This window comes from Suricata suricatta, chromosome 6 (assembly GCF_006229205.1).
Source record: "Suricata suricatta isolate VVHF042 chromosome 6, meerkat_22Aug2017_6uvM2_HiC, whole genome shotgun sequence".
NCBI classification, from domain to species: Eukaryota; Metazoa; Chordata; class Mammalia; order Carnivora; family Herpestidae; genus Suricata; species Suricata suricatta.
The window spans coordinates 10,548,395-10,574,491 of record NC_043705.1 but is presented as its reverse complement, the minus strand read 5'-3'; the positions used below and the strand labels follow the sequence as shown (position 1 = coordinate 10,574,491).

Sequence of the window (26,097 nt, the reverse complement as noted above, 5' to 3'; positions counted from 1 at the left end):
TTTCCTGCTAACCAAGTTCCTCTCTCTTCTGTCACTCTGATAGATTCTAGAGAAAGGCACCTGGGTTAGAGAATTACCCACACGAGCCTTTGTTTTGTTGCACTGGTTCTCCCTAGGACGCAGCTCTACCTACACATTCTCATCCGTACTTCATAACTGCTCTGTGACACAAAGATGGAGCAGAAAGTTAGTCCTTCTAAACCTGCTATGTGCCAGGCATTGTATGCATTCTGTACATAGTCAACCATCCTCACAAGAGGCTGTGAGGTACATCTAGGTGATTAAAACCAAGGCACTGGAGATTAGGAACTTGCTAAAGTCTTAGAGTTAGGAAGGAAGGTATGGAGTCAGAATTTAAATCAGGAAGTCTAACTCACATGTATCCCACATACATTCACCCCATCACTGCTGATAGGAGTAGATGGGAAAGCAAGACTGAAAAGAGATTCAGAGACCTGGCAATTATACTAGACCATAGGTTTACAGAAAATAAAAGGGAGGAGGGGCACCTGGGTGGCTTAGTCAGTTAAGCATCTGACCATGGCCCAGGTCATGATCTCCTGGTTTGTGGATTTGAGCCCTGCCTCAAGCTCTGTGCAGACAGTCCAGAACCTGGAGCCTGCTTCAGATTCTGTGTCTCCCTTTCTCTCTGCCCCTCCCCCACTTGCGCTCTGTCTCTTCCTCTCTCTCAAAGATAAAAATAAAAACATTAAACAAATAAAATAAAATAAAGCAAAGTAAAGCAAAGGGAAGAAATAAGAAGTGACCCTAACGTCTGGTGCTGATTAAAACTGAGGCTAATCTTATCCTAGGATCAAGAGCATCAGCTCCGCCTTTCTCTTGCTGTTTCCATGTGGTTGCCCCGGTAAGACAGTCTTAATCCACAGCTTAATCGAAGGACTCTTTTAAAGCCATATGTTCATTTTGTGGGTGTTAATTTAAGCTAGATAAAATAAATAATAAATGCATATAACCACATGCCCATAAACCTTCATACTCCGCCAGAAGCACCAGTAGCAACAGAAGCTACAAAATAAATGAGAATAATATTGTCAACCACTCCCCACTCATACCTTTCAGAACCTCATGATTATGACCTATGGCCATCTGTCTTATGGACCTGATGAGCATTCCAGTGTCAAGCTGAATGCCAAATAGGGAAAACAAAAACAAAACCAAAAGTATTTCTAGGTAACATAAAAAGTAAAATCCCTCCAAATACAAAATCATAAGACACAGAAATTCAGAATGAAATAGTTTTCATCCATTAAAATGTAGAGCTAAGCTTGAATGAATATAAAGAAAAGTTTGAGAGCAAAGAGGAAGAAGATGTTGTAAATGAGGTGGTAAGTATTAGCTAGAGCCAATCTATGTACCTTTGTCAATCACGGTAAGCAAGAGCCTTGCCTCTGAACAGCCACACAGGAGCCAGGAAGGCAAAGTATAAGTTGGTGTGGACACCTCCATAAAGTCCAAGATGTGGTAGAGCAACACACTAGTGGAAAAATGGAATAGAAAAAATAATAAAATTGACTGGCTGGAAAATGAAGATAATAAGAAAATTTGTCTGTCTTAGTCTGAGCTCAGGAGGGGAGCACTCTTAATCCCAGGCATGCCCTCACTTGGGCTTATAATTTGAACTTGTACCACCAAAGTAGCTTAGGGAAAAGTAAGCAAGACATTGACTTAAAGAACTCCAAGATTGGTAGCTATCAAGGGCACCAATTAGAAGCATATCCAGATCGACTCTGCAGAGAAATGTAATCAGCCCAAATTCAAAAGATTTCCAAAGATAAAACACCACAGAACACAGATTCAGAATCCAAAAATATATAATTACTCAAGTTGTCATGGGTGAAAATCAACAGAAACAACTGCCAGCAAAATTAGAGTCCTAGGGATGATCAGATATGCAATACAAAATAAAGATAGACAATTACTAACATAAATTAAATGAAATAAAAATATTAATAAGGAAGAATATAAACATCAAAAAACTGTAGAGAAAAAACTAAGGATATAAAAAACTTCTGTGGGTGGATTGAACCACAGATTAGATACAGATGAAATGAGAATTACTAAACTAGAAGTTACGACTGAGGAAATTACCTATAAGGCAGCCTAGAGTGACAGAAGAAAATACAGGAGAGGGTAGAGACTACAAGTTGCCACAATATCTTTCAGGGGATGGATGAGACTGACTATTGAGTTTTGTTTCCAGGTTGTTTTTAGATTGGTTTACTCCTGAAGCAGTAAGTAAAGAAATAAAGGCGATATGGTTAAAAGAAAATTGAGGTGACTGCCATTGCTTTTTCACTTTGTAAGTTTCAGAAGCAAACTGGAGGTGGGAAGAAGGAAAACTGTCATTTTCCACAGATAACATCATTGTCTATGTAGAATATCCAATGGAATCTATAAAATAATCTAGGAGAACTAGCAAGTGAGTTTAGCATGATGAAAAGATACAAGTTCAATATTTTTTAAAAAACTGTATTTTACTATACTACCAACGAATACTTGGAAATTGAAAGCTTTTTAATGGAATTTAAAACTGCATCAAAACCCATAATATTCTTAGGATGTAATCTGACAAACTATGTTCAAGACTTGTACATTGAAAACTACAAAATACTGTTAAGGGAAATTAAAGGAGACCTCAATAAATGGAGAAATATATGTCCATGAATCAAAAGACTCCATATTAAGATGTCAGTTTTGCTCAAATTAATTTACAGATTCGACACAATCCCAATCAATATCCCAGTAGGGTTTTTTGTTGATATTGGCAAAATGATTCTAAAATTCATATGGAAATGCAAAGGACTTACAATAGGCAGAAGGACTTTGAGAAAGAACAAAAATTAAGGACTTTCACCACTGCACTTCAAAACTTAGGATAAAACACCAACCCAAACCACAAACAACCCAGAAGTCCATCAGCAGGTAAATGGGCAAACTGCAATATAACCATACTAGGGAATGCCATTCAGCTATAAAAGGGTATGAACTATTATTAACATGTACACCAACATGAATATCAAAATTATGCTGATAAAAGACAACAAATAGAGTTCATATTGTTAGGTTCCATTTACATGTAAGTCTCAAAAATTGAATTATATATAGTGACAGAATCAGATCAGTGACAATGTTGTGGGGTTAGAAGGAGAAATCACAATGGGGCATGAGAAGACTTTCAGCAGTGATGGATATTGTCTTTGTAGAAGGATTTAAACCACCATGGAAGCAAGACTTCAGATTCCCTTGATTCACTCTTACCCTTTTCCTGTCCCCTCTTTAATTTGCTTCCCCCAAACATTGCCTAACCCGAAACCTACAAGTATTAGAAAAATAGCTCTCCAGAGAACCGTTCTGACAATTATCTGGAAGGGATCGCACTAGCTATACCAGGCAAGAAGCACAAAAAGGGAACAATCTCAAATGACTCCAGCTGTGAGATTTACAGCACCTAAACACTAAAACTTCTATAAGAAAAACTGCCACTATTTGCAGATGACATGATACTATATATAGAAAACCTAAGACTCCACCAAAAAACCCTATTAGAATAAATGAATTCTGAAAAGATGCAGGGTACAGAATTAACGCACAAATATCTGTTGTGTTTCTATACACTAATAATGAAGCAACAGAAACAGAAATTAAGAAAGCAATCCCACTTGCAAAAGCACCAAAAAGAATAAAATGTCTAGGAATAAATTTAACCAAGGAGGTGAAGGACCTAGACTCTGAAGACTATAAGACATAGATGAAAGAAATTAAAGATAACACAAATAAATAAAAAATATATACCATGGTCATGGATAGGCAGAATTAATACTGTTAAAATGTCCATACTACTAAAAGCAATATACTGGCAAAACCAAGATTCAATGTAATTCGTATCAAAATACCAATGGCATTTTTCACATAACTGGAACAAATAATACTAAAACCTGTATGGAACCCAAAGCAATCTTAAGAAAAAAGAACAAAGCTGGAAGTATCATAAGCCCTAATTTCAAACTATACTACAAAACTCTGCTAATCAAAACACTATGGTACAACACAAAAATAGACACATAGATTGATGGGACAGAATGGAGAGGCCAGAAATAAACACATGCTTACATGGCCAATTTATCTATGACGAAGGAGACACAATGGGGGCAAGACAGTCTCTTAAATAAATGGTACTGGGAAAACTGGACAGCTACATGCAAAAGAATGAAACTGGACCAATTTGTTAAACCACACACAAAGGTAAGACCTAAATATAATAAATGGCACAAAACTCCTAAAAGGAAACATAGGGAGTAAACTCTGGGACATTGAATTTGGCAACATTTTTCTGGATCTGTCTCCACTGGCGAAAGAAACAAAAGCAAAACTAAACAGTTGGGACTACATTAAACTAGAAAGCTTTTGCACAGCAAGAGAAACAATCAACAACCAAAACAGGCATCCTACTGAAAGAGAAAAGATATTTGCAAATGACATATCCAATAAGGGGTTAGTATCCAAAATACTGAAGGAACTTACACAACTCAACACACACACCAAAAAACCCAAATAATCCAATTTAAAAATGGGCAGGGGACTTGAATAGACACTCTCCTAAAGAGGACATACAGGTGGCCAATAGACACATGAAAAGAGACTCAACATCACTCATCATCTGGGAAATACAAATCGAAACCAAAACAAGATATCACCTCACCTGTCAGAATGGCTAATATCAAAATGACAAGAAATAATGAGAGTTAGTGAGGACGGAGAAAAAGGATTCCTCATGTGCTGTTAGTAGGAAGGTAAATCAGTGCAGCCAGCATGAAAAACAGAATAGAGTTTCCCGAAAAAAATTAAAAATAGAAATAACATAGGATCAAGCAATTCCATATTAAAGAAACATTAAAGAAAATAAAAACACTAATTCAAAAAGATACTGGCACCCTATGTTCATTGCAGCATTATTTACAACAGTCAAGATATGAACACAACCCGTCTCCATCCATAGATGGATGGGTACAGAAGATGTGGTGTATATACAAACAATGGAATTACTCAGCCATAAAAGAGTGAAATTTTGCCATTTGCAACAGTGTGGGGAGACTAGAGGGTATTATGCTAAGAGAAGTAAGTTAGACAAAGACTAATACCATATAATTTCCTTTATATCTAAAAAGCAGAACAAATGGACAAAGAAACAACAACACAAAAACAGACTCACAAATACAGAGAGCAGACAGGAAAGTGGTCAGGAGATGGGCGAAGCAAGTAAAGCAGACAAAGAGGTACGAACTTCCAGTTATAAAATAAATAAGTCGCCGTACAGCATAGGGAATATAGTGAGTAAGACTGTAATAACTTTGGATGGTGATCGATGGTAACTACGCTAATCATGAGGAGCATTTTATAATGTATATAAACTGAAATTACAATGATATATACCTGAAACCAACATAATATTGTATGTCAACAAGACTTTAATTTAAAAAAAACACTAGGGTCACCAGGGTGGCTCAGTCTATTGAGCATCTGACTCTTGATGTCAGCTCCCATCATAATCCCAGGGTCACGGGAGGGAGCCCCATGTCGGGCTCCATGCTGAGCACGGACTTGCCTAAGATTCTCTCTCTCTCTCCCTCTGCCTGTCCCCCAACTCACTCTCTCTCTCTTTCTCAAAATAAATAAATAATCAGAAAAACTCGATTAAAACTTTATCTGAGCCATGGCACAAGGACATGCATCCCTCTCTTCTGCTCAGCCTACAAAACTGAGACCCGACTGAACAGAGCTCCCTGGTCTTCAGAGGCCCCTGGTGCAGATCCGTTGGGTCTCTAATCTTCATGGCAGTCATGTAAACATTTAATATCTTGGTGTGTGCGTATGTGTGTGTCTATATATGTATATAGACATATACACATATATACATATAACATATATTAAATTATGTAGTGTAAATATGTGCCATTTATTTTATAAAAGGAAGAAGAGCAGGCAGGAACATCCAAACGCATCTGAGAGGGGCAACTGACTCTCGCTGGACATTACCACAATATTCCACAAAGCCTTCCTTTCCTGGGTAGAGAGCCTGTTCTGTGACTTCTCGTCGATTTTCAGCTGCACATCAGAAGCCCTTCCCTTCCCCTGGGCAGTGTTTACCTGAGTGAAAACTCACCTACACAGGCAACAAACAGTTTTCTCCTTTTTTGGCTTCATGAGACACCTGCTTAGTCCCCTCAAGGCCTATAAAAATTGGCATCTCATCGCCAGCCTGAAAAACTAACACTGTACTCTTGTTTCCACTACGGTTTCTTTGCAGATCAAATACATCTTTTGCCCTTTTACTTAAAAAAAATTCTCAGAATTTCTACATGAAATCACACTTATCTTCATTTTTTAAAGAAAAGAAGGAGCAGTTGGGTGGCTCTGTCAGTTAAGCATCCAATTCTTTTTATTGTTTTTAATGTTTTTATTTATTTTTGAGAGAGAGAGAGAGAGAGAGACAGACGAGCATGGGAGGGGCAGAGAGAAAGGGAGACGCAGGATCCAAAACAGGCTCCAGGCTCTGAGCTGTCAGCACAGAGCCTGATGCGGGGCTCGAACCCACGACTGTGAGATCATGACTGAGCCAAAGTCAGAAGTTCAACCAGTTGAGCCATCCAGACGCCCCAGCATCTGATTCTTGATTCTGGCTCATCATCTCACAGTTTGTGAGTTCAAGTTCCATATGGAGCTCCTTGCTGACAGTGCAGAGCCTCCTTAGAATTCTCTCTCTCTCCTTCTCTCTCTGCCCCTCCCTCACTTGTGCTTGCTCACATGCATGCTCTCTCTCAAAATAAAAAATTAAAAAAATGTTAAAGAAATAAATAATAAAGAGCAAATGCGTTGCTGACCCAGAAAACTAATGTACACAAAGGCATGGACATATACTCCTAATTCTCACATTTTCTCATTAGTTTGAGCCATAGTTGGGATTTTGTTTTGTTCTGTTCTTTTGAGAGAGAGAGAGAGAGTTGGGGGAGGGGCAGAGGAGAGAGAGAGGGAAAGAGAGAGAGAATCCTAAGTAGGCTCCATGGTCAGCACGGAGCCTGATGCGGGGCTCGATCCCACAACCCAGAGAACATGAGCTGACATCCAGAGTCGGATGCTCAACCGACTGAGCCACCCAGATGCCCCTGAGTCACGGTTTGCAATTTCGTAAGTACAAACATCAGAGTACACTGCTTTGTCTTTGGAGATAACACAAATCTCGGGCTCTCTGCAATCTGTCTCCTCCCATCAGGTGCTGGGACCACGTCGAAGAGGAAGAAGGCAGGGGCTGGGCTCTGCCTCCATGCCTGACTCAATGCCCTGGATAGTCTCCCCACCAAGGGTAGTGTCACTAATGGGCATCCGGCCAAGTAACCACCAACCGTACTCGCTACCCCTCTCTCCTGGGGCATGAAGGCTGTGCTGGTCCTTACAGGACCAGGAAAAAATGAGCAGGAAAAGAGAGGGTTCCTGTTGTGTTGTGTTGTGTTGTGTTTTCAGATTGCCCACTTGAGGTTTCTCCCAGCCTCGAGGCTGGGGTGCCACCGTGGTCTAGCGACACCTCCGTGTGCATACAGAAAGAAGTGAGAAGGACCCAGAGGGTAAAACTGCCATTTAAACAAATGCATAGAGCAGGCATTATATTTGCTTATAGAATGACTCGAGTCTTGAAATCTACCTGAACAATCCAGTCCACCTGTGTTTGCCAGGTCCTGTTCCCATGGGGACGATGTGGTCATGCCATTAACCTGTGGCAAGTGCATTTACTCTAAGACAGAATAAGGTTTACAAGTTCCCATCTTGCAAAATCCAGGGAGTCATCTCATCCTCTACAACGTCTTCTTGTCACTTGTATCCTTAAACTGTAAGCTCTAAGTCTTCCGGAGGGGGTAGGGGAGGGGAGAGACGGGGACGGATTAAATCGATCATAACCACAAATGAAGTCCACTGGTTCTTAAATAAGCCACCTCGTTCCATATAATGTAGAGGACAAATGATCACTGCAATACAAGCCATCTGGAAACTCTTGCGGGTACCATCAGGCTAATTAAAAAAATTATTTAATGTTTATGTACTTATTTTGAGAGACAGAGAGCACGTGCATGAGCAAGTAGGATAGGGACAGAAAGAGAGGGAGAGAGAGAACCTCAAGAGCACTCCTCCATGCTGACAGCGCAGAGCCTGACAGGAAGCTCGATCCCACGAACATGAGATCATGACCTCAGCCAATATGGAATCTGATGCTTAACCGAATGAGACCCTCAGGCGCCCCTCCATCAGGTTAATTGTAAATGACATTGGTCTCTGCGTCCTTTCACTTACAGCAGGTGTTTGGATATCAGCTTCGACCAAAGGGAAAATCTGGCCATGGGTGTAGCATACATGGGCACACCCAAGTTAGTTTGTGGGAAATAAAATCTCTTACATACACCATTTCCCGCTCACACCTCTTAATTTGTATATGCGATATCAAGGTCTGGATTTGCACTTGAGAGGTTAATGAAATCATTTTTATAGCTGCTAAACACAAATTTTCATGCCCTAAGGCCTTTCTGATTTCAGAGTCCTTTACCTGCTGCTTTGTACTCTAAAATTCTCTTTATTTGCCATTAGTAGTTAATCCTCACTACTAGCTTAAAATTCTTGTTAAATATTCCCCATGCAGGGGCACCCAGGTGGCTCAGTCTGTTGAGCATCCAACTTCAGCTCAGGTCATGATCTCACACGGTTTATGTGTTTGAGACCCACATCAGGCTCTCTGCTGTCAGAGCAGAGCCTGCTTTGATGCTCTGTCTCCCTCTCTCTCTGTCTCTCTCCCACTCATTCCCTTTCTCTTTCTCTCTCTCTCCCAAAAACTAAACATTAAAAAAAAATTTCCCCATTCAAATTATTTGTATGGTTCTTGATTCCTGATAGAGCACTGCACATTTCTAAGGGATATGTAATTGAGTTGTACAGTGTGCAACCTACCCGACTGTACGTGATAGCACAACACGGCATCCCACACATTTTACTGATCATTTTACACATCATTCACCTCCAGTAGAGCACAGGCTACTCAACAGTAGGGACTAAGGAAGACACTAAAGCAAAGTGCTATTGAATTCTTCTGTGTGTTGCTGGCATTTTAAACAGTGACTAGAACCCAATAGGTGATCCGTGACTGCTGAATGAGTGAACTCAGGTCTCTTAGTATACAAACAAAGAAGCTTTGCCTCTAAGATAAAAGACCAAGATTGTTGTAAAAAGGCACTATATTTTTCAACTGTTGGAAAGCCTGTGGCTTTGGAAATCCTTTTCCCATATCCTGTATATATTCAATGGCGGGTAGAGATGGGAAGAAAAGGAAAATGATAGGAGACTAAAATGACCAAGAAAGAATAGAAAAGGTAGAGGACCTCTCAGAGGGAGGATGTGAATCAAATATAGAAAATGAAAATATTTTTAAATTATGTATTTTTAAATTATTTGTTTAAATATATTTTTAATCTTTTTTTTAAGTTTTATTTATCTAAGTAACATCTACCCCAACATTAGACTTGAACTCATGACCCCAAGATCAAGAGTCGCACGGTCTTCTGACTGAGCCAGCAGGGACCAGTTAAACATATTTTTTTAAACCAGAAAAAATTAAAAAAAAAATACATGTGAGGAGAAGCTCAAGAAGGGGGCGCAGGGGAATGAGAATTGTACAGAGAAATGGTTACCGGAGATTTTTAAAAAAGGAATATAGCTCTGTATAGACCATCTTGGGACTTTTTCATAACTGAGAACTCAGGGATTCTCCCTTCCATGGGTTGGCCTCATTTACCTCCTTCTCTTCTTCCCTCTCGATCCTGCTTGCTTCTTAGGGGCACTGGGAATTCACCTCGGGGAGACCCGTTCTAGAGGGACCCATCACCCTGAGACATTTGTCCTTGTCACTTGGCCGCTGGCCCCTGTGGCAAACGGAAGCTTCTCTTCTGTTTCTGCTGCTATTCGCGGGCTTCCGTGACCACGGCTACCTCTATGGGGTGCTCACTCTGTTTTGGGGTTAGGAAAACAGGAAGAACAAAAAAAAAAATCTCTCCACTGTGAGCAGCCTGCACTGGAAGGGGTGAGCCCCTTCCCACTGGGGAATTTCCCCCAGCTCAAAATGAAACTGGGTTAATTGAGAAGGGCACGGAGAAATCCAGAGGCACAATTAACAAAATCTGAAATCTGCAATTAACAAGATAATTGCTACATGGCTTTGGGGCAGCATTTGGAGCTTTAGAGAAGAAACCATTTGTTCCCGGCCTAGTCTGGGAGTGGCTTAAGATCCTTTCTACCCCACAAAAGGAGCCTAGAGGTACAGAGATTTCAAGAAGTTCAAAGAGAAGACGCTTGTGGAAAGCCCTAGATGAATGCCAGATGTCCTGAGCTTGAGTGGAAATATTTCTTGCATACTGGACTTTATCCCAGGGGGAAAACCAGTGTCAAAACCTCCACCTAAGAAGGGGGCCTGGCATACACAGAGAACACTCTTGGCCACCCATCCTGGATGCCTATGGGCTTGCTCTGGTCCTTACCTGTACTCCAGTATTATCCTGTATTAATAGGCTGTGCCCTCTTGGCTCTCTGTAGTCTGGGTAGCATATGCTACTTCTCTGGTCGTTTTTATTTATTCAAAGTTTGTTTGTTTGTAGAGAAAGAGCGATAGAGAATCCCAAGGAGGCCCCCTGTTATCAGCACAGAGTCCGATGCAAGGCTCGAAACCACAAACCGTGAGATCATGACCCGAGCCAAAATCAAGAGTCAGAGACTAAACCAACTGAGCCACCCAGGTGCCCCTTCTCTGGGGCTTTTTTTTTTTTTAATGTTTATTTACTTATTTTAAGAGTGAGCAGGAGAGGAGCAGAGAGAGAGGGAGAAAGAGAATCCCAAGCAGGCTTCACTATGTTAGCACAGAGCCCAACGCGGGGCTTGAACCCACGAACCGTGAGATCATGACCTGAGCTGAAATCAAAAGTCGGATACCTAAGCGACTGAGCCACCCAGGTGCCCCTGAGGCTTTTTAAATCAAGATACAGTCTCCCTGAAAGACTGAAAGTAAGAGGTGATAGGACAGAGGTGGGCTCTGTGGGCTGACCCTGCAGGGGGGAGGCCCCGCCTCTCCCTGGAGACCAGGGGCTCACCTCCTGCACCAAATGCAGCCTCCGTTTGTGAGGTCAAGAGGCCCCGAGGAAGACAGTCACAAGAGCTGAGAGGTGCTCGCTGTCCCTGGGAGCACAGTCACCTCCATCACTAACGGACAGTTTGCTCGCGGCGAGAGCTCTGTCCTTGCCATGATGGACCCCCGGCCACCAACTGCATCCTTCCAGTTCCTCTGACAGTCCGTCCTCTCCCTGGCACAGGATGGTGGGGCAGCCAGCTGTTCACAGGCTTCTCCACGAGGGTGTCAGGCCAGGTTGCCTGCAGTGTAGACACCGAGTAGCCTGTGGGCCTCCCAGAAGGGAGCCCAGGCCATTGTGGGTGCACTCCCACCAGCGTCCTGGACACCAGGGCCTCGCTGTCAGGGGCAGGGAGGTCCCTTCACTCCCATGATGTGGTGCTGTTATCCTTGAGACAAGTTTCTGGTTTTGTTTCTCATGCTATTTTGCCAGGAGGGGAGGGAAACAACAGGTGCGCAGGCCTGGCCTCACCAGCCCTGGGAGCTAGCCCTACAGGAGAGCACTGCCTGGGGTCTGCATGGAAAACACCACTGTCAAGGGCACCTGGGGCGCTCAGCCGGCCAACCACCAGCCCTGGTGCGGTCATGATCTCACAGTTTGTAAGTCTGAGCTCACATAGGGCTCTCTGCTGTCAGCACAGAGCCTGCTTGGCTCCTCTCTCTCCCTCTCTCTCTGCCCCTCCCTGCCCTGCTCTCTCTTTCAAAAATAAGCAACCATTTAAAAAAAAAAGAAGGGCGCCTGGGTGGCTCAGTGGGTTAAGCCTCCGACTTCAGCTCAGGTCAGATCTCACATTCGTGGGTTCGAGCCCTGCATCCGGCTCTGTGCTGACAGCTAGCTCAGAGCCTGGAGCCTGCTTCCGGTTCTGTGTCTCCTTCTCTCTCTGCCCCTCCCCCTCTCATGCTCTGTCTCTCTCTGTATGAAAAATAAATAAAAAAACATTTAAAAAAAATAAATAAAAATAAAAAATAAAAAAAAGAAGAAGAAGAAGAAGATGGGGTGCCTGGGTGGCTCAGGGGATTAAGTGTCCGACTTGGGCTCAGGTCATGATCTTGTGGTCTGTGAGTTGAAAGCCAGCATCAGGCTCTGTGCTGACAGCTCAGAGCCTGGAGCCTGCTTCAGATTCTGTCTCTCTCTCTCTCTCTCTCTCTCTCTCTCTCTCTCTCTCCCTCTGTCCCTCCCCAGCTTGTGCACTCTCTCTCTCAAAAGTAAATAAACATTTAAAAAGAAGAAGAAAAAAGGAGAAGAAAGGAGAATGGAGGAGGAGGGAGGAGGAGAAGGCGGAGGAGGAGGAAAGAAGACACCATTGTCCACACCTGAAGTTAGCCATTCTGGTACATTCTGCGTGTCTTCAATCAAGCCTGCTGGTATCTCCTTCCCTGTGAATTACCACCAAAGTTTTTGGAGTACAGAGGATAATTTTGCTCTGTGGGCAGGAAAGCCCTTAACCAAATGTAAACTCTGCTCTGTTAACTGTTCACATTTCATTCTGCCATGCAGCCCCTGACACCCAAAAAGAAAAAATCCCTGTGATTTCTTCTTTCCAATCAACTGGATGGTTGGTAGTTAGCCAAGTTCCACCCCATTTCCCTGACAACAAAAAATGTCCTATGGACTTTTGCACTTGGGGCTTTTGGGACTTTTTTTTCCTTTTTAATATTCTCTTTCCCGATGTTTTAGCCCGTAGGCCTGGGAATTAATGAACAATTGTTATATATTCATATATTTGCTTTCAAAATCTCAAGAACGGCACTCAATCAAGTTCCTACACATTAAAGGAAAAGCTCAGAAGCTGAAATGAGTCCAAACACCAGGGGCTCATCTGCATTAAGAAAATCATGCCTCCATGGAAGGTCTGGGGGCTCAGTGGGTTAAGTGTCTCACTGTTGATTTCTGCTCAGGTTATGATCCCACAGCTTGTGAGTTCGAGCCCTGTGCCAGGCTCTGTGCTGATGGTGCAGAGCCTGGTTAGGATTCTCCTTCTCTCCCTCTCTCTCTGCTCCTCCCTGCTCAGGCTCTCTGTCTCTCAAAATAAATAAATAAAAACTTTAAAATATGTCATGCCTCCCCAAAAGATTTCTATAAGAAACCCGTATGAACACTTCAGTCTCTTTTACACAGCGAATTTCCTGCAGGGGAGAGTGGCAGAGCCAAAGTCTCATGGTGATCCTTGACCGGATTCACACCGGTAGCTTTACCCCACGGAGTACAAAAGAAACGTGAACCTCAGGCTTGGCTCCTCCTGTCACCTCTATATCAGTGACAAGCTGCAGCAGACCGAGACTCAGCTGCCCCAGGGACAGTGCCTGGCACGGTTGGTGGAAAGTAATAGGAGAAGTGTCAAGGAAGAAGGTAGGTAGCAGAAATGATAATGAGACCCTAAGATCCCCACCTCCTACCAAGATTAAATGTGCGAGAGGCTTTCTTCTCTAATTAGACATTTATACCATCACTGTCCAACCTTAAGAGACATCTAGGGAGCGTGCTTGAGAGGGCCAATTTTTCTATTGACCTTTCACAGCTTTGGGAGGGAAAAAACCCTCCGATGGGGGGCAGGCAGGGGACTCAGCCCTCCCTCCGGACCGCGGGGCACACACCGTCTGCCAGTCCGCCAGTCCTTCCGCAAAGCCCGCTGTCACAGGCGGGGACTCAGGGAGGGAGGGACTGTCTGTTGAATGTTTGCATCTTCCCTCCAAAGAATTTCTCCCCATATGCCACAGGCACCTCGGATCACGGAAGCGTTTTCTGTGCTTTCTGCACGGAACAGCTTGTCTCTTCCTGCTGCTTTACAAGCATAAAGAAGAGGAAATAAATACTCAAGTTTTCTGGGGAGTTCTAGGCAAATGCTTAGTGCTCTGCATCTTGTGACTGTAAACACGCACGCGGCCTTCCCTCCCCGTCTCTCGGGCTTTGGGGAGATTTCGAGCGTGCTTGGGGACACAACGGTCTTTGACAACGTGTCTATGTCCCTGGACCTGTTGCTCACCTTGCTACCCAACACTTGCCAGTTGTAATGAGATGGAACCGGAGAGAATTAGCGTGATCCTCGGGAAGGGGCAGGTGTCAGAGAGAGCAGAGACCTTTGCTCCAGAGCTGTTTGACCACCAACAAACCACTGTACCTCTCTGGGCTTTGCTTGTCTACAATCCAAAATGAAATGGAAAACAGAGAGGGTGACGGTCCGGGCTAGCAACATGCCCAAACTGGGCTTCTCCTATCAAATACTGGCACAACTTATGCATGCCCTCCAGCCGTTTATATATGCCCCGTGACACAGACACACACACACACACACACACACACACGCACACTCGGGCTCGCGCATGCACACATGTACATTAAGTATATTTGAAAGAAATTTTAAAATAAGAATAGTTTTTAAATAAAGGCAGAGGATGTTAGAAAGACTAGAACTGTTAAGGGCCTCCTGAAAGTCTAGAGCTGACCATCTTTTTCTATGATGGGTGAGTTTCTTTAGTGTTTATTTTTGAGAGACTGCATACATGCGCAAGTCAGGGAGGGACAGAGATGGGGGGCAGAGAACCCCAAGCACGCTCTGAGCTGTCAGCACAGAGCCTTAGGCGGAGCTGAAACTCACAAACCAGGAGATCATGACCTGAGCTGAAGTCAGACGCTCAACCGACTGAGCCACCCAGAGGCTCCTAGACTTGACCATCTTTTTGTTTTTTTTAATTTTTTTATGTTTTCTTTAATTTTTGAGAGAGAGAGAGAGAGAGAGAGAGAGAGAGAACGAGTGAGCAGGGGAAGGACAGAGAGAGAGGTAGAGACAGAATCCAAAGACAGGCTCGAGGCTCTGAGCTGTTAGCTCAGCTGTCAAACCCATGAACTGCGAGATCATGACCTGAGTGGAAGTCAGACGCTCAACTGACTGAGCCACCCAGGCGCCCCTAGACTTGGTCATCTTAATGACAACACTACCTTAAGATTATGTAATTCTTCCCCCCACTGCCCACCCCCGCCTAAAATGCTGTGTGACTCTTCCCCCACACCAGCTCTCCCCACACACTTTCTCCATCTCCGTAAACAGCAGTTCTGGTCTTCTAATTGCTCGTGCCAAACCCTGAGATGCACCTTTGACTCTCTTCTCTCCATTTCCACTTGTCAACACATCCTGTCTGCCTCATCTGGAAATACTCAGACTGGGAACGCCCCTCCCTCGGTCTCCCTGTTTTCACTTCCCCACTAAGTCTCTCTGCAACACAATGGCCGACTTTAGAAAGCAGGAAAGAGCCTGTGTCACTGATGATCCACACCCTGCAAAGGTTCTCCCTCCGAGTCAAGCCCAGGCACCTGCCTGCACAGCCCAGAGAGCCCACCTGCTCCGAATTGGCCCCCCACGTCTTACATCCCCTGAAATGGCTATACCAGCCTCTCTGCTATTCCTCCCACACACCAGATGCACCTGAAGGCCTTGAACCAGAACATTCTTTTGCCCTGCCCCCACCTTTAAGATTTACACCCTCCCTCTTGAAGCCCCTCTTGAATGTGAATGGGCATTCTCTCTCCCTCCCTCTCTCTCTGCCCCTCCTCCAGGCACAAGCTCTCTCTCTCTTTCAAAATAAACAAACACAGGGGCACCTGGGTGGTTCAGTCGGTGGAGCATCTGACTTCGGCTCAGGTCATGATCTCACAGTTCATGGGTTCAAGCCCAGCTTCGGGCTCTGTGCTTATAGCTAGCTCAGAGCCTGGAGCCTGTCTTCAGATGCTCTCTCCTTCTCTCTCTGTCCCTCCCCTGCTCGCTCACTCACTCTCTCAAAAAATAAAACAAAAAAAAAATAACTAAACAAACATTTTTTTTTAATGTAAATGAGAATTCCCCTGACCCCGACCCTGCCTTTGACACTACAGACCAGATTACTTCCCATCTCAAGATCTTAGGCTCCAGCCCTTACCACCCTGACAGGCATTTTCTAGTTTGTTTATACTTCCTGATTCCTCCGGCAGACCAGCCCCGCCCCGCGGGATAGATAAGCTCTTGGGGGAGGGGCTTTGTCCAGTTTGCTTTGTGCTAATCTTCATGGCTAGAGCAGCACCTCGTAGGAGCTCAGTAAACACCATGAAATGAAGAAAAGCACCCAACGTCCACTTTGTGAGGCGAGTGGCTGAATAGAGTAATGAAAGAGCTGATGTGGGCCCTGCCTGATGGCTGCATGTTACTGGGAGAAAACCTACCACATGGATTATTTATGACTCATTTACATTAGATAATACCAGACAGTGAGGAAGAATAACAGCATAAAAAAAAGGCTAAGCCTAACTAGGATGGGGAATTACTTGGAACTGAGACCTGAATGTCAAGGAGGCAGCCTGCAGGAGAAAAGCGTTCTAGACAGAGGATATGCAAAGGCCCTGGGGCAGGTACAAAGGTGGAGGTGTTGCAGGAACAGACAGAATATGGTGTCCCAGGAGAGCCTGGGAGGAGATGAGGACTAAGATGAGCAGAGGTCAGAACAAAGACTCACATTTTATGGTAAATCTCACAGAAGCCAGTGGCGGGATTTGCACAGGTGAGAGAGACAGTCTGATCAACGTTTAAAATTATCTTATTGAGCTCCTTTCTGTCGATTGGTGGCAGTTTATGGATTCACACGAGAAGAAGAGACAATTCACATTAGAATTATTTTGCCTTCTGTCTTCACAGAGGTATATTCTGCTGAGCTGTGAGACATTTCTGAAAGAAAAAAAAAGAAAAAAATTTTTTAATGTTTTAAATGTTTATTTATTTTGAGAGAGAGCAAGAGAGCGTGAGCAGGGGAAGGGCAGTGAGAGAGGGAGACAGGGAATCCCAAACAGGCTTCACACCGCCAGCACAGAGCCCAATGTGGGGGCTGAACCCACAAACCATGAGCAGAAACCAAGAGTTGGATGTTTAACCAACTGAGCCACCCAAGACCCATAACTGACATTTTTAAAGATTCCTCTAACTTCTCTATGGAGAATGGTCTTTTGTGACGTAGTGGTGCAGCCAGTTAGGAGGCTGCCATGCAGCTGTCCGGGAAGAACCAAGATCTAGGAGCCAAGATACTGATGAACTGTGAGATAGCTAAAATGGGTATCATCATCCGCGTTTGCAAAGGAAGACATAGAGCCCTCGAGGAAGAAGTTGATATGTTTTCAAGGTGGGCATGGCAAATGACTGCCAGAGGCAGGACTGGAACCCAGTTCTCTTGATTCCCAGTCACATAATAAGATGCTCATTAAAAAATCCATCTCTTGAATTAATTAGTCCTAACAACTAAATAAAGACCATTCCTGGCAAAAATGTCTTTCATAAAATCATTCCTCATACTTTGTTTCTCCTGAGCTTCACGGCTTCTCTGCTCAAGGCAATCCAATTACAGACACATCCAAAAGTGACAGGCAGGGGGCCCCTGACAGGGGTCCCCTCTTTGCTGGTCATAGAGGGAATTTGGCGCTAAGCAGTCTGGTATGACTAGTTCACCAACCACTGCTTCTGGAAAACGAAATACCAAATGGAGTTTAACTGACAGGACCCTACATCATGTTCTCCTCTCGGAGGAAGGATGGATGCCCACGGAATCACCATAGAGCAGAGGAGCTGGGGGGCCGCAGGCATGAGCATCCGAGTAGTGATGGGAATAATCAGCAGTAGGGACCCTGACAATTACTAATGGGAGGTAGGAAGCCGCTAGAGGAGGAGTGTTGTGAACTTGGGAGGAGCCTAGTCAGCAGACCCAGATTCCAGTCCGGGGTTTGATGTGTGCTGAGTCCCCACTAGGGCAGTGGAGGGTCAAAGTGGGGGGAAGATCAGATTAGTGGTTCTGCTCACTGGGGCCCCTGGAAGGATTCCATAAAGCTGGCTGAATCACCCTCTTCTCCCTTTTCAAGAGTTATGTAGAAGCCACACTATATATATCAGCAACACGTAAGACAATAAGCTCACGTCAACAACTCTAATGGAAGTTTTATAGTTTTAGTTAAGGAAATGGAAAATACTGGGGTGCCTGGGTGGCTTTGACTCAAGTCATGATCTCATGGTTCATGAGTCCAAGCCGTGAGCTGGTCTCTGTGCTGACAGCTCAGAGCCTGGAGCCTGCTTCAGATTCTGTGACTCCCTCTCTCTCTCTGTCCCTCTCCTGCTCACACTCTGTGTCTCAAAAAATAAATAAATGTTTTAAAAAAAAGAAATGGAAAATATTTATGTCTTACAAAGCAATTCAGAAGAAATCTTTGTAAAAAGACATCTTTGGAATAGAGATGAAGGGAAGTAGCAGAAGAGATCCTTGGGGGCAAAGAAGTCGGAAACCGTATGGCTCTCCCTGCTTCCAACCAGCTTTAACAGTCTAGGAACTCTCAAAAGGCGGGGTGGGGGGAGTGCCTGGGTGGCTCAGTCAAGTGTCTGACTCTTGATAACGGCTCAAGTCATGATCTCACGGTTCGTGAGATCAAGCCCCACTTTGGGCTCTGTGCTGACAGTGCAGAGCCTGCTTGAAATTTTCTCTCCCTTTCTCTCTGCCCCTCCCCTACTTGTGCACATGCTATAAATAAATAAATAAATAAAATTTTAAAACTCTAGAGCCTCTTCTACTGAAAATCCCTGGAGGAGGGCAGGGAACATTCATCGAGCACATTTGCAGCCAGGATGGGTCCCAGCTAGTACACGCCCAAGGTGTGAACCCATGACTGGACCATTTCCTGGGGGGTAACATTGCTTCCCAGGTAGGTCTGAGTAGATAAGACATGACAGGGAGGAGGAGCAGGGGCCCAGGAGTCGAGAGGCTAGGTTCCATGTCTGGGGTACACTAGAATCACCGAACTGGTCTGAGCCTCCGTCTCCTGACCCCATAAAGTGGGATGGATTTCATGCGGGGATCCTTAAGGCCCCCTGAGAGCTCTAGGTCTGTAAGTCTGGAGCCTTCAGTAAGGTCATTTGGTTTTATCCTGGATTCCCTAGGACCAGAAGCTAAGGCAAAGACGCCATGCTAGCATTTTAGTGCAAGGGTACGCTGCCAGGGGAAAATGGAAGGGAAAGAAAAATGCAGTAGAGAAGGCAGTGAGCTCATACAAGGGGGGTGGGCTGTCAAGATGGCCACGCCTTTGTAACACACGCAGTGAAGGGCTCATTCTCCTGAACTGAGTCCCAGAGCCATCCAGAGAGAGGAGCAAAAAGAGTGGAGTGTGGCCACCCAGCAGCTCTCAGCTGAGGCCCTCTGCAGGAAATGAAATCAGACGGAGGGTCACGTCATCCAAAGGCGCACCCCTGCCAAGGGCAGCCCAGATCCAGTGACCAGTTGCTAAGGGGCCCCAAAGGCTCAGCCCCATGGCATCCACATGGGGCAACTCTGTGAAGCCACCCTAATGGCGGATCTCCACGCCCCGGTGGAAGCCTTTGTGGTAAAAGCCTCACACTTGGACCTCGCCCTCTGTCCCACCCCACTCTGCCAGAGAGAAGTAGCTTGGCCCTAAATCTCAGGGACACACAGCAATAATTTTAAGTAGAGGAAAAATCTGAAATCCTATTATCCCTCTCTTCTAAACCGCTGTTTTTGGAACCGAACAAATGGTCTGTGTCATTCTGCTTTCAATTCAAAGTCACCATCGAAGATAAAGAGGACCATTTGTTATTGCCGGAGAAGTTCCCGCCCAAGAAATGACTAGCTATGAATATGCATATCAAGTAGATGTGTTCAACTTCTGAGTAATTACATGGAATATCAATATCAATCCGTATTTTTCAACTCCTAATGTTGCTGAGCATCCCTGCCGCCTTCTCCGACTTCTCTGACTCTCCCAGAATGAAGAAGGCCCAAGAGTTCACAAATAGATGTCTTGTCGGGATTTAAGGAAAATCCCAGGAGGAACTTTTCAAACCACAAGCACAGTCTCTGAGCACATGATGACGGCTCTGAGTCCTTAATGTTCTCCTCTCTTTTCTCCTTTACACAGACCAGCCCTGAGCACCTGCTTTCCAAAACACCCTGGCTTTTTCTGCCATCTTGGCGGATTCCCCTGCTTACGTGTCAGCAGAAGTGAGATGTGTAACATTCCATCTTGTCTACACGGCCCGAAGGGGAGGTGGGAAATCACATCCAAACGTAAACATTCAGGACAAAAGATTCACTTTGGAACCTGGATGATCTCTACTCCTTGTTGACAATGATCAAATAAACTACTACCTTCCTCTGTTTCCTTTCTCACTCTGCTTTAAGAGGCATTAACCAGAGTACCGTGCCCGCAGCAGAGGTAGTAAAAACCTCCGTCCTCTCTGCAGCCTGATCACACCAGGTTGAACTGGGAAAGTTTTGGATTGATTCAGTTTAACACACTTGAAAAGGGATGGAGATAATTATTAGACGGTCCCAAAGAAAGCACAAGAGTATGGAAAGAGAAAGCATGCTCTACAAAGAACCGGTAAAAGAAGTAGGATCCTGGATCTGGGCGAATGAGTCACCAGTGCCTTTATGTGGAAATGCGTGCTACTGTCAAAGGAACAGGGGTATACTTTGTAGTTTTATCTCTGTTCAGGTTTTTAGTGGCAAGAAGGAGAAACTAACAGGTTAGCAAAAAAAAGAGGAGGAAGGCGGCGCCTGGGTGGGTTGGTTAGTTGAGTGTCTGGCTTCGGCTCAGGTCATGATCTCACAGTTCACGGGTTTGAGCCCTGCGTCAGGCTCTATGCTGACAGCATTAAGAGCTTGGAGCCTGCTTCAGATTCTGTGTGTCCCTCTCTCTCTCTGACCCTCCTCCACGCGCACTCTGTCTCTTTCTCTCAAAAATAAACAAACATGGTGCGCCTGGGTGGCTCAGTCAGTTGAGCATCCGGCTTCGGCTCAGGTCATGATCTCACGGCCATGGGTTTGGGCCCCACATAGGGCTCTGTGCTGACAGCTAGCCCAGAGCCTGGAGCCTGTCTTCAGATTCTGCGTCTCCCTCTCTCTCTGAGCCTCCCCTGCTCCAGCTGTCTCTCTCTTGTCTCTCAAAAATAAATTTTAAAAAAACATTAAAAATTAAAAAAAAATAAACAAACATTAAAAAGAATTAAAAAAAAAAAAACTGAAGGTGAACCAGAAGAAAATCCATCACTTACTGAAAGGGTAGGAGGTAGTTCAAAGAATAAATGAAAAACTCAAGTATTAGACTAAGAAGCCATGGCAGTAGGTCAGGCCCATGCACTCGGCAGTAGCTGTGGTCAAGAGGATGATGGAATTATTACTTTAGTCTCCCCTTGTTTCAGATTCTCCAAAGTCAGCCTCCCATTGGCTGACCTTGCGTCGCACGCCCACCTCTTGGCATGTGGATGTTGGAAGAGGCTTGGCTGGCAGTCCGCCTCACAGTCAGAAACAAGTTAGTCCCCAGAGAAGAAGCCAGGTGCAGCTCCCAAAAGAAGGGGGAAAGATCTTGGGTAGTCTAAATCAGATGCTCAGTGGTAATCCGGTAATGCACAACACAAGGGAACTTATTAGAAATGCAAATGTGCTGGCAGAACCTCAGGCCTACTGAGTCAGAAAGTCTGGGGGTGGGCCTCGGGAAGCTGTATGTCAACAATTTCTCTGAGAAGCCCAGGCTTAACCGATGATCGGATGCTAACCCAGGCTCCAGAGCGTAGGACCGGAACAAACAGGTTGAAGGCTAAAAGAATAGATTTTAACCAGAAATCAGGAAAACAAAGTCTAATTGTCATGACAAGGGCAGTCACAGCCCAGGGAACCAGGAAGCTCCCCACTGGAGAAAGGATTCAAGGGGGAGCTCTCAGAATGATGCGGAAGAGATTAAAGAGCAAATAACCTTCAAAGTCCTTTGAAACACTGAGGGTTGACCTTGTAACGCGAAGGGTTTTGACCATGATTTTCTTTAAATATCCTACTGATGAGTGATTATGACAGAGTCCTTCTAGAAAAATGACAACTTCTCTTTGAATTGTGCTTTAATAGGGAAACTTTGCCCCTAAGAGGACAAAGAAGAGCGTAGAACCCCATGTTCCCGTGGGAGAAGAGGACTCCGCTGTCCTGACATGTACCCCCGGACATGGCCTTGGTTGGGTAAGCTGGAAAGAAGCCCGGACTCTGGGACCTTTCCAAGTAGGCAGACGATGTCATCAGCTGCCAGTCCTAATGAACAATCTCTTTTGTGGTCCACTATCCAGTGATAAAGCTCACTGGATTCATAAAGGTTGCCCAGATGTGGAGCTGGATCACAGAACAACAACAACAACAAAAACAATAAACGTTTACTGATAAGATAAAGAAAGAAACATCAAAAAACTAAAAAGAACACTTGGGATCACACACAGATGTATGATCACACTGGACCATCGGTATGAGTTCTTTTGTATTTTTTTATTTTATTTCTTTAAAGAGTCAGACGCTCAATCCACTGAGCCACAAGGTGTCCCAGTATAAGTTCTTTTTTAGGCTAGATTGGCGTTTCTCTCAGTCAGAAATGATTGTGGAGAAGGTAGAAAGGAAGCAGCCACTTCTCTTTGATCTCTTTATGCTTGGCTATGAGGATAATTTGTAGAATATTTTCCAACCCCTCAACTGGGAAATCCTCTTTCACAGAATCACATGCTTCTTCAAACTACGCTCGAAATCACTTAATGAGAGTGACCTTTTATAAAAAGCAAAACCAATCCTGATGCTTCCCACTCTCTCAAGCCTGGCTTTGCTTCCAAGACTGAAAGCTGTTTCCTCTTGCTTCTACTTAGATCCAATGATACAGAAAAAGATAGACGATGCCTGACCGGGCACGTGGGTGGTTTGTTCCCTTAAGTGTCTAACTTCTGCTCAGGTCATGGTCTCACGTTCGTGGGTTCGAGCCTCAAGTCGGGCTCTGTGCTGACAGCTAGCTCAGAGCCTGGAGCCTGCTTCAGATTCTAGGTCTGTCTGTCTGTCTCCCCCTCTTTCTCTCTGGCTGTCCCCTACTCATACTCTGTCATACTCTGTCTCTGTCTCTCTCTCTCTCTTTCAAAATGAATAAAACATTTTAAAAAATTAAAAAAATAATAAGGTAAAATGGCCCTGACCAAACCACTATACAACTTTCAGTTCTTAAGGAAAGGCATTTTCACTCATTAAGTTTATTTTTCCTTTTCGCTGAGACCTGGAAATGTACGCACCGATGCTTCAGAGGACTGTGAATCTCCCGAATTTGTTCATAAGTGTTCTGAATGTGGAAATGCAAGGAGTGAATGACAGAGCGTAACAGGCCTTTGCAGAAGTCTGTCTGCCGCGGCGCTGTTATTCTTGACAGACACATTATGTTGTAAACACCTAAGTGCTAGCTTTATTTCTCCTCTGCCAAAATCAAGGCCTGAATCTCAGCGAATTTCAAATCTGTATGGTACACATGCAGTCATTCGGTGTGCATAAGGCACAGATCTTAGAAACTTTGGTGGAATGCTTAAATGGGAAAGGAAAAAAAACGTGAATGATACAAAGAAAAATAATGTGACGGACATAAAGCAGTTTCGTTGATGTGGCCTATTTTTCTCCACTGAAGTATTATTATTCTCATGATATTTTTGTTTTGACTGTTTTATTGTCATTCATCTGGTTTTCTTCCATAAAACGGGGCAGTTATATTACTTTTTAGGTGGCGACAAAGGATTTTATACATTCACTGCCTGGGAAGGTAAACAAGATGAATTAATTCCACCCACTTATTAACAAGTGATGAAATCGGGGGGGCCTGGGCAGCTCAGTCCGTCAACCATCTGACTCTTGGTTTCTGCTCAGGTCATGAGGGCATGCTTTCTTGAGTTTGAGCCCCATATCAGGCTCTGCACTTGAATCCCTGCCTGGGATTCTCCCTCTCCTGCTCTCTGCCCTCACCCATTCTCACTGTCTCTATCTCTCTCAATGAAAATAAAATAAAACAGGGGCACCTGGGTGACTCAGTCAGTTGAGCGTCTGAATTCGGCTCAGGTCATGATCTCATGGTTCACAGGTTCGAGCCCCACATCAGGCTCTGTGCTGACAGCTCAGAGCCTGCTGCTGCTTCAGATTCTGTGCATGTGTGTCTCTCTCTGCCCCTCGCCTACTTGTACACTGTCTCTCTCACACACACACAAAAATAAACTTAAAGTATTTAAAATAAAATAGAACTTTTTAAAAAATATAAAAATACTGAAAAACAAACAACAACAGTAACAACAAACAACTATGTAGGCGCTTGTCCTCACTGATCCCGGAAGTTTGTCTCTGCATGCTGGTTGGGTCAGGTCACTTGCACTGTCACTGTCCATCAGTCCATGACGAACTTCAAACACAACGCACGGCATTCCAGGTCCTGATGGCCATCTGGCCGGCCCTCCCTGACTCTCTCGCTTCGTTTCTCTGTTCCACCTCTATCCATATTCTACGTCCTCCTGCCCCGCCTCAGCCCACTCACCCTACCGGGACTACTTCTCTCTCCAGAATTTGTTCAGACCTGTCTCGATAGCAGAGCCTGATGAACACTCTTTCCTGGTTCTCATGTTGGACACCAAAATATCAAGTCTTCTTAACAAATCTAGTTCCCTCACCAAACTCTGAGCTTTCAGGATGGAACCAACCCTTATGCTTCTTACTCTTCTTTACAATTCCAGATCATGTGCCATGTGGGGACTTCGATCAATGTATACTGATGAATGAATGATTAAATAAATAAATGAATGTCATGTGTACATTGCTGGAGGTCCAGAAAATACAGAAACACGGTATACTGGTCTAGAAACTAGGCTATTCATCAGCGAATTTTTTTTAGGTTTACTTTTTTATTTATTTAAAGAGAGAGAGCAGGGGAGGGACAGAGAAAATCCCAAGCAATGTCTGCACTTGACATCACAGAGCCCTCTCTGGGGCTTGAACCCATGAGCTGTAAGATCATGAGCAGAGCCAAAATCAATAGTCGGACACTTAACCAATGGAGTCACCCAGGGACCCCACCAGCAAATGGTCTTAATGCAATGGAATACTTAGAAATCATCCTACCGCTAAGTGTCCCTTATAATGATCTGATATTAAAGGCAAATGTCTAAAAATTATTCAAGTGACAAATACCCATTGTTGTGATAAATAAAACAGAATTAAATACTATAATCCCTGGCCTTCAAGTCTTTTCAGAACAGTCTCTTATTTACCCTCTGAGGTGAAATATGTAAGTTGCAAATGGTCGCAATCTCCACTTTATGCCCATAATTATTTTTCCCTGGCAAGTTTCTAAAACTCATGCCTTCCTGGGAGTCTGCAGGAGACAACAGAAAGTAGATCAGAATTTTGAGCCTAGAGAACCCGTACCTGACAATGTCCTTCTTGTCCTTTCCTCCAGAAGTAAATATTTCACCTCCGACTTGAAGGATGAAATAAAGTTGCAGGGAACTTTATTAAGGTGAGAAAGGAGCTTGGTGTGCTTAAGGCTGGGGGGAGACCATGTGAGTGGAGGTGAGCCAGAAAGGGGCCAATGGCCTGAGGGAATTTGTGTCAGACACCCAGCTACAGACCTGGGAAACTCAGAGAACACCAAGCAGAATAAATGCCAAGAAAACCACACCTTGCTATATCATATTCAAACCTTATAACATCAAATATTTAAAAAAATATCTTGAAAGAACCCAGAGGAATAAAAACCTTAGAGCAAAGGTAAGAATTACATCCAACTTCTCTTCAGAAACTATGGAAGGAAGAGCGTGAAGTGAAATATTTAAGGTGTTGAAAGAAAAAACTCAGTAATCTATATTTCTGTATCCAGGGAAATTATTCTTCAACAGTTAAGAAAAAATAGAGGCGCCTGGGTGGCTCAGTCAGTTAAGCTTCCGGCTTTGGCTCATGGTTCGTGGGTTCGAGCCCCACGTCAGGCTCTGTGCTGACAGCTAGCTCACAGCCTGGAAGCTGCTTTAGATTCTGCGTCTCCTGCT

At 44.4% G+C, this 26,097-nt stretch overlaps 1 non-coding gene across 1 annotated transcript; it reads left to right on the top strand.

Annotated features, from left to right (window-relative positions):
- Nucleotides 1-16,783: 16,783 nt before the first annotated feature.
- On the top strand, nucleotides 16,784-16,917 carry LOC115295090. Its single transcript, XR_003910314.1, has one exon. It is a non-coding gene; the product is annotated as a small nucleolar RNA SNORA75 (small nucleolar RNA).
- Nucleotides 16,918-26,097: the final 9,180 nt, after the last annotated feature.